Here is an 11,205-nt window from a genome sequence, read left to right on the forward strand (position 1 = left end):
ATGTTTAAGTTTCTTATGTTCAGGTCAGTCTACGTCGTTTGTTGTTTTGTAAATTCTTCAAGTATATTTTCGTGTTCGTTTCGTCCTTGTTTAATAAATATCATGTCTAATTACAACGCTGCATTTTGGTCATCTGACCTTCTCTCCTCTCCTCGTCTGAGGAGGAGGACGAGGTAGAAGAGCGTTACAGAACCACCCACCAAACCCGGACCAAGCAGCGGGACTACGAACAGTGGTCCACTACACGGGAATCTGGACATGGGAGAAGTAATGGAGGGAAAAGGACACTGGCTCACATTGGAATATCGCCGCGCTCGTGAGGAGAATGGAGCAGCGAGAGCCCAAGATCGGAGGTATGAAGGTACGCGGCTAGCACGGAAGCCCGTGAAGAAACCCAAAAAGTTCTTGGGGGGGGGGGGCTAAGAGGTAGTGGGCCGAGGGCAGGTAGGAGACCTGCGCCACTTCCCAGGCTAACCGTGGAGAGCGGGAGTACGGGCAGACACCGTGTTACGCAGTAGAGCGCACGGTGTCTCCTGTACGTGTTCATAGCCCGGTGCGGGTTATTCCACCTCCCCGCACTGGCAGGGCTAGATTGGGAATTGAGCCAGGTGCCATGAAGCCGGCTCAACGCGTCTGGTCTCCAGTGCGTCTCCTCGGGCCGGCATACATGGCACCAGCCTTACGCATGGTGTCCCGGTTCGCCTAACATAGCCGGTGCGGGTTATTCCACCTCCCCGCACTGGTCGGGCTACGGGGAGCGTACAACCAGGTAAGGTTGGGCAGGCTCGGTGCTCAAGGGAGCCAGTACGCCTGCACGGTCCGGTATATCGGCGCCACCTTCCCGCCCAGCCCAGTACCACCAGTGCCTACTCCACGCACCAGCTTCCAGTGCGTTTCCAGAGCCTGTTCCTCCTCCACGCACTCTCCCTATGGTGCGTGTCTCCAGCCGGTGCCTCCCTGTTCCGACACCACGCACCAAGCCACAGGTGCGTCTCCAGATCCCTGTACACATTGTTCCTTCTCGCCCGTACTCGTCCTGATGTGCGTGCCATCAGCCGGTACCACCAGTGCCGGTACACGCACCAGGCCCATAGTACGCTTGAGAGTTCAGTGTGCCCTGTCCCTGCTCCCCGCACTAGCCTGAAGGTGCGTGTCCCTTAGCCCGGTGCTCCAGTTCCGCACACGCACCAGGCCTACAGTGCGCCTCATCGGCCAGAGCTGCCCGTCTGCCAAGCGCCATTGAGCCATCCGTCTGCCAGCGCCATCTGAGCCATCCGTCTGCCCAGCGCATCTGAGCCATCCGTCTACCCAGCGCCATCTGAGCCATCCGTCTACCCACGCCATCTGAGCCATCCGTCTGCCAGTGCCATCTGAGCCATCCGTCTACCCAGCGCCATCTGAGCCATCCGTCTACCCAGCGCCATCTGAGCCGTCCGTCTGCCCGAGCCATTAGAGCCGCCCGTCTGTCCGAGCCGTCAGAGCCGTTCGTCAGTCGGAGCCGCTAGAGCCATTCGTCAGTCAGGATCTGCCAGAGCCGCCAACCAGACAGGATCTGCCAGAGCGCCAACCAGACAGGATCTGCGCCAGAGCCGCCAACCAGACAGGATCTGCCAGAGCGCCACCAGACAGGATCTGCCAGAGCCGCCAACAGACAGGATCTGCCAGAGCCGCCAACCAGACAGGATCTGCCAGCCGCCAACCAGACAGGATCTGCCAGAGCCGCACCAACAGGATCTGCCAGACCGCCAACCAGACAGGATTCTGCCAGAGCCGCCATCAGACAGGATCTGCCAGAGCCGCCAGTCAAACAGGATCTGCCAGAGCCGCCAGTCAGACAGGATCTGCAGAGCCGCCAGTCAGACAGGATCTGCCAGAGCCGCCAGTCAGCCAGGATCTGCCAGAGCCGCCAGGTGAGCCATGAGCAGCCCAGGCCGTCAGGAGCCATGAGCAGCCAGAGCGCGTCAGCGAGAGCCGTCAGCGAGCCTGAGCAGCCAGAGCCGTCAGCGAGCCATGAGCAGCCAGAGCCGTCAGCGAGCCATGAGCACCAGAGCCGTCAGCGAGCCATGAGCAGCCCAGAGCTGTCAGCGAGCCATGAGCAGTCAGAGCCAGCCAGCCAGGAGCTGCCAGCCAGCCAGGATTCCGCCAGAGCCAGCCAGCCAGGATCCGCCAGAGCCAGCCAGCCAGGATCCGCCAGAGCCAGCCAGCCAGGATCCGCCAGAGCCAGCCAGCCAGGATCCGCCCCTCAGTCCGGACTGCAGTCCCTCAGTCCGGAGCTGACCCTTATCCCGGTGCTGCCCCCTTATCCGGTGCTGCCCTTATCCGGTGCTGGCCATTATCTCGGTGTTGCCCCTTAAATTAGGTGGGTGGAATAGGAGTGTGGTCATTCGGAGGGGGATACGTAAGCTGGGATTGACTATGGTGGGGTGGGGACCTCGCCCAGAGCTGAACCACCACCGTGGTCAGATGCCCACCCAGACCCTCCCTAGACTTTTGGTGGTGTGTCCAGAGTACGCACCTTGAGGGGGGGGTTATGTCACGTTCTGACCTGTTTTCTGTTGTTTTTGTATGTGTTAGTCGGTCAGGGCGTGAGTGTGGGTGGGCATTCTATGTTATGTGTTTCTATGTTGGTTAGGGGTGACCTGATATGGTTCTCAATTAGAGGCAGGTGGTTTTCATCTCCTCTGATTGAGAACCATATTAAGGTAGGTGGTTTCACATTGTTTGTTGTGGGTGGTTGTTTCCTGTGTCTGTGTCTGTATGCACCACACGGGACTGTTTCGTGTTTTCGTTCGTTTGTTGTAGTCTGTTCCTGTTACATAAAACCGAAGAACGCATGAAAGTTCTTATGTTCAGGCAGTCTACGTCGTTTGTTGTTTTGTAAATTCTTCAAGTATATTTTCGTGTTCGTTTTCGTCCTTGTTTAATAAATATCATGTCTAATTACAACGCTGCATTTTGGTCATCTGATCCTTCTCTCCTCTCCTCGTCTGAGGAGGAGGACGAGGTAGAAGAGCGTTACACTAAGTGCCATTATCCTTGCAAGGGGAGGGTGCATATTTATTACTTGCTTAACAAAATATTTTTCTCTGAGCAATTGTATTTGTATAAAATAATGCAATTTTCCAATGTTTTAAGTATACAATATAGCTCAGTTTTTGTATTACTTATTTTATACAGTCTTCTTTGCTCATCTTTATCAGGGTTGCTAATAATTTTGGAGGTGACCGTAGATCACGAACACAAAACGTCTCGTGTCTCCTATCTCTGAAACCTGAGCTCCCAGATGGATTGAACTGATGGGAAGAAGACTGACTGATGTTGATGACATCACCCATTAGGTTGACTCATAATTGATGACATAACCTATTAAGAGCATAACTGATATGACCAGAGATGGTTTGGAATGCAGTCATCATTCTTGGTATCAGAACGAGTGATGGTTAGTAGTTGGAATGCGGCAGGAGTGGAAAATGTGAGGAGAGAAGAGGAAGTGATGAGGAATGTATGGCTGTAGTGAGTAGAGGAGATGTAGTGATGAGGAATGTATGGCTGTAGTGATGGTAGAGGAGATGTAAGTGATGAAGGAATGTATGGTGTAGTGATGGTAGAGGAGATGAAGTGATGAGGATATGTATGACTAGTGATGGTAGAGGAGTGAAGTGATGAGAATGTATGACTAGTGATGGTAGAGGAGATGTAGTGATGGGGAATGTATGGCTGTAGTGGTAGGTAGAGGAGATGAAGTGATTGAGGAATGTATGCTGTAGTGATGGTAGAGGAGATGTAGTGATGAGGAATGTATGACTAGTGATGATAGAGGAGATGTAGTGATGAGGAATGTATGACTAGTGATGGTAGAGAGATGAAGTGATGAGGAATGTATGGCTGTAGTGATGTAGAGGAGATGTAGTGATGAGGAATGATATGACTAGTGATGGTAGAGAGATGACGTGATGAGGAATGTATGGCTGTAGTGATGGTAGAGGAGAGAAGTGATGAGGAATGTATGGCTGTAGTGATGGTAGAGGAGATGTAGTGATGAGAATGTATGGCTGTAGTGATGGTAGAGGAGATGTATGATGAGGAATGTATGGCTGTAGTGATGGTAGAGAGAGATGAAGTGATGAGGAATGTATGACTAGTGATGGTAGAGGAGATGAAGTGATGAGGAATGTATGACTAGTGATGGTAGAGGAGAATGTGGATTGAGGAATGTATGACTAGTGATGGTAGAGGAGATGAAGTGATGAGGAATATATGGCTGTAGTGATGGTAGAGAAGAGAAGTGATGAGGAATGTATGGCTGTAGTGATAGTAGAGGAGAGAAAGTGATGAGGAATGTATGGCTGTAGTGATGGTAGAGGAGAGAAAGTGATGAGGAATGTATGGCTGTAGTGATGGTAGAGGGGAAAAAGTGATGAGGAATGTCATGGCTGTAGTGATGGTAGAGGAGAGAAAGTGATGAGGAATGTATGGCTGTAGTGATGGTAGAGGAGAGAAAAGTGATGAGGAATGTATGCTGTAGTGATGGTAGAGGAGAGAAAGTGATGAGGTATGTACTGTATGGCTGTAGTGATGGTAGAGGAAGAGAAGAAGTAAATGAGGAATGTGTTTTGTGGCTGTAGTGGATGGTAGAGGAGAGAAAGTGATGAGGAATGTATGGCTGTAGTGATGGTAGAGGAGAGGAAGTGATAGGAATGTATGGCTGTAGTGATGGTAGAGGAGAATGAAGTGATGAGGAATGTATGGCTGTAGTGATGGTAGAGGAGAGGAAGTGATAAGAATGTATGACTAGTGATGGTAGAGGAGAGGAAGCGAGGAGAATGTATGACTAGTGATGGTAGAAGAGAGGAAGTGGTGAGAAATGTTTGGCTGTCGTGATGGTAGAGGAGAGGGAAGCAGAGGAGTGAATGATAGGGTCATCATCAGACACATACTGCCATACAAACATATAGTGAAAGAGAGAAAAGAGAAGTGAGAGAGCGGAGGAGTGAATGATGAGCCATAAATAACCATGATGACATTGAAAGAAACCGTTATGATTCACTGAAGCCTGCTATTTGGCTCCACTATGCACTGGTCTAGTTAGGGTCCCTCTGTGTGTGTGTGTGTGTGTGTGTGTGTGTGTGTTGTGTGTGTGTGTGTGTGTGTGGTGTGTGTGTGTGGTGTGTGTGTGTCTGTGTGTGTAGAATAATTGAAACTCAACTCGCATTCCTGCCGCGTCTCTGTTACCAGTAGAGTAAAGGTATGAGATTGAGGGAGAGAAGGAATTAAAGGAAGAGATCGAGAGGAATTGGGAAAGTGTGGGGGCAGAAGGAGAATAGTGATGGGGGAGGTGTGGGGGAAGAAGGAGAGTAGTGATGGGGGACGTGTGGGGCAGAAGGAGAGTAGTGATGTGGTCGTGTGGGGGCAGAAGGAGAGAAGTGATGGGGGACGTGTGGGGGCAGAAGGAGAGTAGTGATGGGGACGTGTGGGGCAGAAGGAGAGTAGTGATGGGGGACGTGTGGCGGGCAGAAGGAGAGTAGTGATGTGGGGGCAGAAGGAGAGTAGTGATGGGGGACGTGTGGGGGCAGAAGGAGAGTAGTGATGGGGGACGTGTGGGGGCAGAAGGAGAGTAGTGATAGGGACGTGTGGGGCAGAAGGAGAGTAGTGATGGGGGACGTGTGGGGGCAGAAGGAGAGTAGTGATGGGGACGTGTGGGGGCAGAAGGAGAGTAGTGATGGGGGACGTGTGGGGCAGAAGGAGAGTAGTGATGGGGGACGTGTGGGGGCAGAAGGAGAGTAGTGATGGGGGGACGTGTGGCGACAGTAAGGAGAGTAGTGAATGGGGGGACGTGTGGGGCAGAAGGAGAGTAGTGATGGAGGGACGTGTGGGGGCAGAAGGAGAGTAGTGATGGGGGACGTGTGGGGGCAGAAGGAGAGTATGATGGGGGACGTGTGGGGGCAGAAGGAGAGTAGTGATGGGGACGGTGGTTGGGGCATGAAGGAGAGTAGTGATGGGGGACTTGTGGGGCAGAAAGGAGAAGAGTAGTGATGGGGGACGTGTGGGGCAGAAGGAGAGTAGTGATGGGGGACGTGTGGGGGCAGAAGGAGAGTAGTGATGGGGACGTGTGGGGCAGAAGGAGAGTAGTGATGGGGGAGTGTGGGGCCAGAAGGAGAGTAGTGATGGGGGACGTGTGGGGCAGAAGGAGAGTAGTGATGGGGACGTGTGGGGGCAGAGAGATAGTGATGGGGAACGTGTGGCGGCAGAAGGAGAGTAGTGATGGGGGACGTGTGGGGGCGAAGGAGAGTAGTGATGGGGGACGTGTGGGGGCAGAAGGAGAGTAGTGATGGGGGACGTGTGGGGGCAGAAGGAAGTAGTGATGAGGACGTGTGGGGCAGAAGGAGAGTAGTGATGGGGACGTGTGGGGCAGAAGGAGAGTAGTGATGGGGGAGTGTGTGGCGGCAGAAGGAGAGTAGTGATGGGGGACGTGTGGGGGCAGAAGGAGAGTAGTGATGGGGGACGTGTGGGGGCAGAAGGAGAGTAGTGGATGGGGACGTGTGGGGCAGAAGGAGAGTAGTGATGGGGGACGTGTGGGGGCAGAAAGGAGAGTAGTGAGGGGGATGTGGCGCAAAGGAGAGTAGTGATGGGGGACGTGTGGCGGCAGAAGGAGAGTAGTGATGGGGGACGTGTGGGGGCAGAAGGAGAGTAGTGATGGGGACGTGTGGGGGCAAAGGAGAGTAGTGATGGGGACATGATGAGGGCAGAAGGAAGAGTAGTGATGGGGGACGTTGTGGGGCAGAAGGAGAGTAGTGATGGGGACGTGTGGGGGCAGAAGGAGAGTAGTGATGGGGGACGTTGTGGGGCAGAAGGAGAGTAGTGAGGGGGACGTGTGGGGGCAGAAGGAGAGTAGTGATGGGGACGTGTGGGGGCAGAAGGAGAGTAGTGATGGGGACGTGTGGGGCGAAGGAGAGTAGTGATGGGGGACGTGTGGCGGCAGAAGGAGAGTAGTGATGGGGGACGTGTGGGGGCAGAAGGAGAGTAGTGATGGGGGACGTGTGGGGGCAGAAGGAGAGTAGTGATGGGGACGTGTGGGGGCAGAAGGAGAGTAGTGAATGGGGGACGTGTGGGGCAGAAGGAGAGTATCGATGGGGACTTGTGGGGGCAGAAGGAGAGTAGTGATGGGGGACGTGTGGGGGCAGAAGGAGAGTAGTGATGGGGGACGTGTGGGGGCAGAAGGAGAGTAGTGATGGGGGACGTGTGGGGGCAGAAGGAGAGTAGTGATGGGGGACGTGTGGGGCAGAAGGAGAGTAGTGATGGGGGACCGTGTGGGGGCAGAAGGAGAGTAGTGATGGGGGACGTGTGGGGGCAGAAGGAGAGTAGTGATGGGGGACGTGTGGGGGCAGAAGGAGAGTAGTGATGGGGGACGTGTGGGGCGATGGGGGACGTGTGGGGGCAGAAGGAGAAGGAGGGAAGGAGGAAGAATGCTTTAGCAAGTACCTGAGGGTTTCCGTGGGGATTGCATGTCAACATGGAGAATGTTAATAATCATTAAAGCTGCAATATGTAACTTTCTGGGCAAACCGACCAAATTTGCATAGAATAGATCTGTCATTCTCATTGAAAGCAAGTATAAGAAGTGGTAGATCTGTTCTATGTGCTCTATTTATATTCTTCCTGTTCTTAAGTTTAGGTTTTGTGTCTTTTACTTTTGGTTTTGTACACCAGCTTCAAACAGCTGAAATTACTATGTTTTTGGTCATGGCAAATATATATTTTTTCAGTGGTTGAGATGATACAATGATTCTCGACACTGTGCTTGCTTGTTTTGCCACTTAAACTGAAATTAGGCAAATTATTCGAATTTTAGCAACCAGGTAGCCTAGTGGTTAGAGCGTTGGGCCAGTAACCAAAAGGTTGCTGGATCGAATCCCAGAGCTGACAAGGTAAAAATCTGTTGTTCTGCCCTTGAACAAGGCAGTTAACCCGCTGTTCCCATGTAGGCCGTCATTGTAAATAAGAATTTGTTCTTAACTGACTTGCCTAGTTAAATAAAGGTTACATTTAAAAAATGTTGTAACGACCTGGGTGTCGGTGGGGTGTGAAATCAGACGCAGGAACAGCAGAGCTTCAATGCGGTGATATTTAATGCCTAACCGGCAAACCAAAATGTCCAACACGGACTTACTGGGTGTCATAAACACCTGTCTACTAACACGGGAGACAAACCCAGTACACAATACAAAACCCACTCCCGAAATCCACAGCAACAGACGAACAATCCCGCACAAAGAAGCATACAATCTGGCTGGCTAATAAAGCCACACTAATTGCCAATTACCTCAAACCAGGTGATACAAATAAACACATAAGGAGGGGGAGGAAAAAGAGTCAGTGGCAGCTAGTAGGCCGGTGACGACGACCGCCGAGCGCCACTCGAACGGGAAGGAGAGCCTGCCTCGGTTGAAGTCGTGACAAATGTCAACAAAAAAAACAGGAAATGGCGGTGTGATTTCTGCATAGTGCATCTTTAAGGATGAAATGTCAGAAAGGCATGAGATAGATGTGTGTGTCAGTCAGATGAATATAGATCCAGTCAGATCAGAGGTTACTTCAAGGAAAGAAGGATTTTAAAGTACTGCTGTAGGTGTCCTGTGGTGTGATCGACTGGATTTGAACCCAGGTCATCTATTCACAACATTAATGTGCTACCCGCGCTGAGCTACAACCTTGGCATCAGCTTGGAGAGCTAACACAAGTCTTCAGGTCTCAGACAAGGTTACTCCTCCCATGAGTGTGGTTTTACTGAATCTTCTCTGTTAGAAATGGTTGAGTTGGGATACAGTAGGCAGACACAAATGATGATGAAAGTGCTTATTAGTAATTTGCTAATAGTGCTTATTAATAACGTATGTGTTGTCCTTGAGATACATAGTTACACAACACTCTGTATAGAGAAGAAATGGGCGGGAGAGAGAGAGGGATGAAAGGAGAGGAGAGGGGAGGGAGGGAGGGAGTACGGAGGAGGAGGTATATAAATAAAGTGATAGAGGAGGATGAGAGAGAGAGAGAGACCCATAGCCTGACTCAAACACCCAGTTACAGATAGGATGGACCGGTGTGTTTGTGTATCAGCTCACTGTGGAAATCATTAGGTCAGCTGTGCATTCTCTCTGGAGGGCCTGACGGACAGAAACAAGCCAACTCAGCATCAGCTCCCAGCTCAATCAGCATCAGCCTATCAGCGCCCAGCTCTGTTGACTCACCCAATCAGGCTTACAGCCTTAGAGAAACACTTCAATTGGTGCATTCATTTTAGGGATGGGATTCAATCCGATCACACTTTGTCAGCTATGCAGAGTTTTCCATGAATGCAGTCTACACGAACGCGGTAACATTGCCTTTAAAAGCCGAATTCAAATCCAAGCCTAGGTCACCAGGGGTCCTGAAGTGCGAACTTCACCCACCCAGTTGAGTGGCTGAGCTAAGGCACACATTCTCTTCCACATAATTTCAAAGACCTATCTGGTTAAACGGCTTATTCCTGGATCCAGCCTACACACACACACGTACGTCAACTTGAACTAAGGCTGGGTGCAGGAATAAGTCTTTTAACCAGATAGGTCTATGGAATGAGGTGGATGGGTGGCTTTAGCTCGCACGCTGAACCGGGTTGTCGAGTTTGCACCTTAGGGCGTCATGGTTTCAACATAAATGTACAGACGCTGCATAGTGCATACCCGACCCCTGGTAACCTAGGCCAGGATTCAGTCCAATCGGGCTTTGTCTGTGATGCGGCTTTTTAAGACTGGGAGCTGATAGGCTGATGCTGAGTTGTGTGTTGACTTGTTTCTGCCGCCAGGCCCTCCACAGAGAACACACAGCTGACCCAATGATTTCCTTTGTGTGACCACAACCACACACACACACACAACACACACACACACACACACACACACACACACACACACACACACACACACACACATCGATGCTATATGTAACTGGGTGTTTGAGTCAGGCTGTAGGTTGGTTGGTGGACTGATTTAAAGAAAGTAGAGCAGCCATCAAATCACCAATCAGCAATGACCTCAGAGCAGATCATCAGATACAGCAAACTCCCTCTCAGATACACTGATTCAACACACACTCAACTACAAACACACACTCAACTACAAAACACAAACACACACACACACACCACGGTTCTAAAGCTTTCAGTTCTAAAGCCTTCGGTTCTTGACTCACACCGTCCTCATGCCCTTGTTCAGGATTCAAGCCACAAAGTCCCAGCTGTGTGTGTGGTGTCAGGCTGATACTATACCACCCAGGCATGACCAACGCGGCTGAACAGACGGCATCATCTGTGGTCTCTCTCTCTCTCTCTCAGAGCTGAGTACCACATTATCATGTTCCTGATGCAGTGTTCATCACATCCCCCCATTAGCAACGTATTTAGCACCGTGCTGTGAGTGACAGCCTGTGTGACTATGTGCTGACTCATTAACTGTGCCAAATATCTCACTGCATGAAAGTGGAGGAGAGGACATGTGTGTGTGTGTCTCTCTGTGTGTGTGTGTGTGGGGGGGGGGGGGGGGAGAAGGAGGGAAGAGGGAGATGTCTATAGAGGGTATTCATTGCCATTTGATGTGTGGGAACAATAAAGACATCCAAGGTTATAGAGCAAGTCTTGAGCAACTACACTGAAGAGAATACACAGAAGGCTGTGTGTGTGTGTGTGTGTGTGTGTGTGTGTGGTGTGTGTGTGTGTGTGTGTGTGTGTGTTGTGTGTGTGTGTGTGTGTGTTGTGTGTGTGTGTGTGTGTGTGTGTGTGTGTGTGTGTGGTGTGTGTGTGTGTGTGTGTGTGTGTGAGAGAGAGAGAGAGACTAAACTGACAGAGAAAAGCAGTAGACAGTTGACTCTATTGTTAGTTAGTCTGTTTTAATTGATGTTTTTGTGAGATCTGATTGGCTACGCTGATCACATCTTCAGACCCCAAACTGGCAACCTGGCACCCACTGTAACTATGAAATACATTCCTGAGCTACCACAACAGCACACCATGGAGACGCACTCTCATAACCGCAGCTATATACACACACACACACAACACACACACACACAACAACCACACACACACACACACACCACACCACACACACACACACACACACAACACACACACACACACACACACACAACACACACCACTGGTCAGCTTAACTA

The 11,205-nt window shown here is 51.0% G+C and overlaps 1 pseudogene; it reads left to right on the forward strand.

Moving 5' to 3' along the window:
* The window catches only part of LOC111960885 (seizure 6-like protein), a 50,921-nt pseudogene that overhangs the window by 2,616 nt on the left and 37,100 nt on the right, over window positions 1-11,205 (forward strand).

This window comes from Salvelinus sp. IW2-2015, linkage group LG4q.1:29 (assembly GCF_002910315.2).
Source record: "Salvelinus sp. IW2-2015 linkage group LG4q.1:29, ASM291031v2, whole genome shotgun sequence".
Lineage (NCBI taxonomy): Eukaryota > Metazoa > Chordata > Actinopteri > Salmoniformes > Salmonidae > Salvelinus > Salvelinus sp. IW2-2015.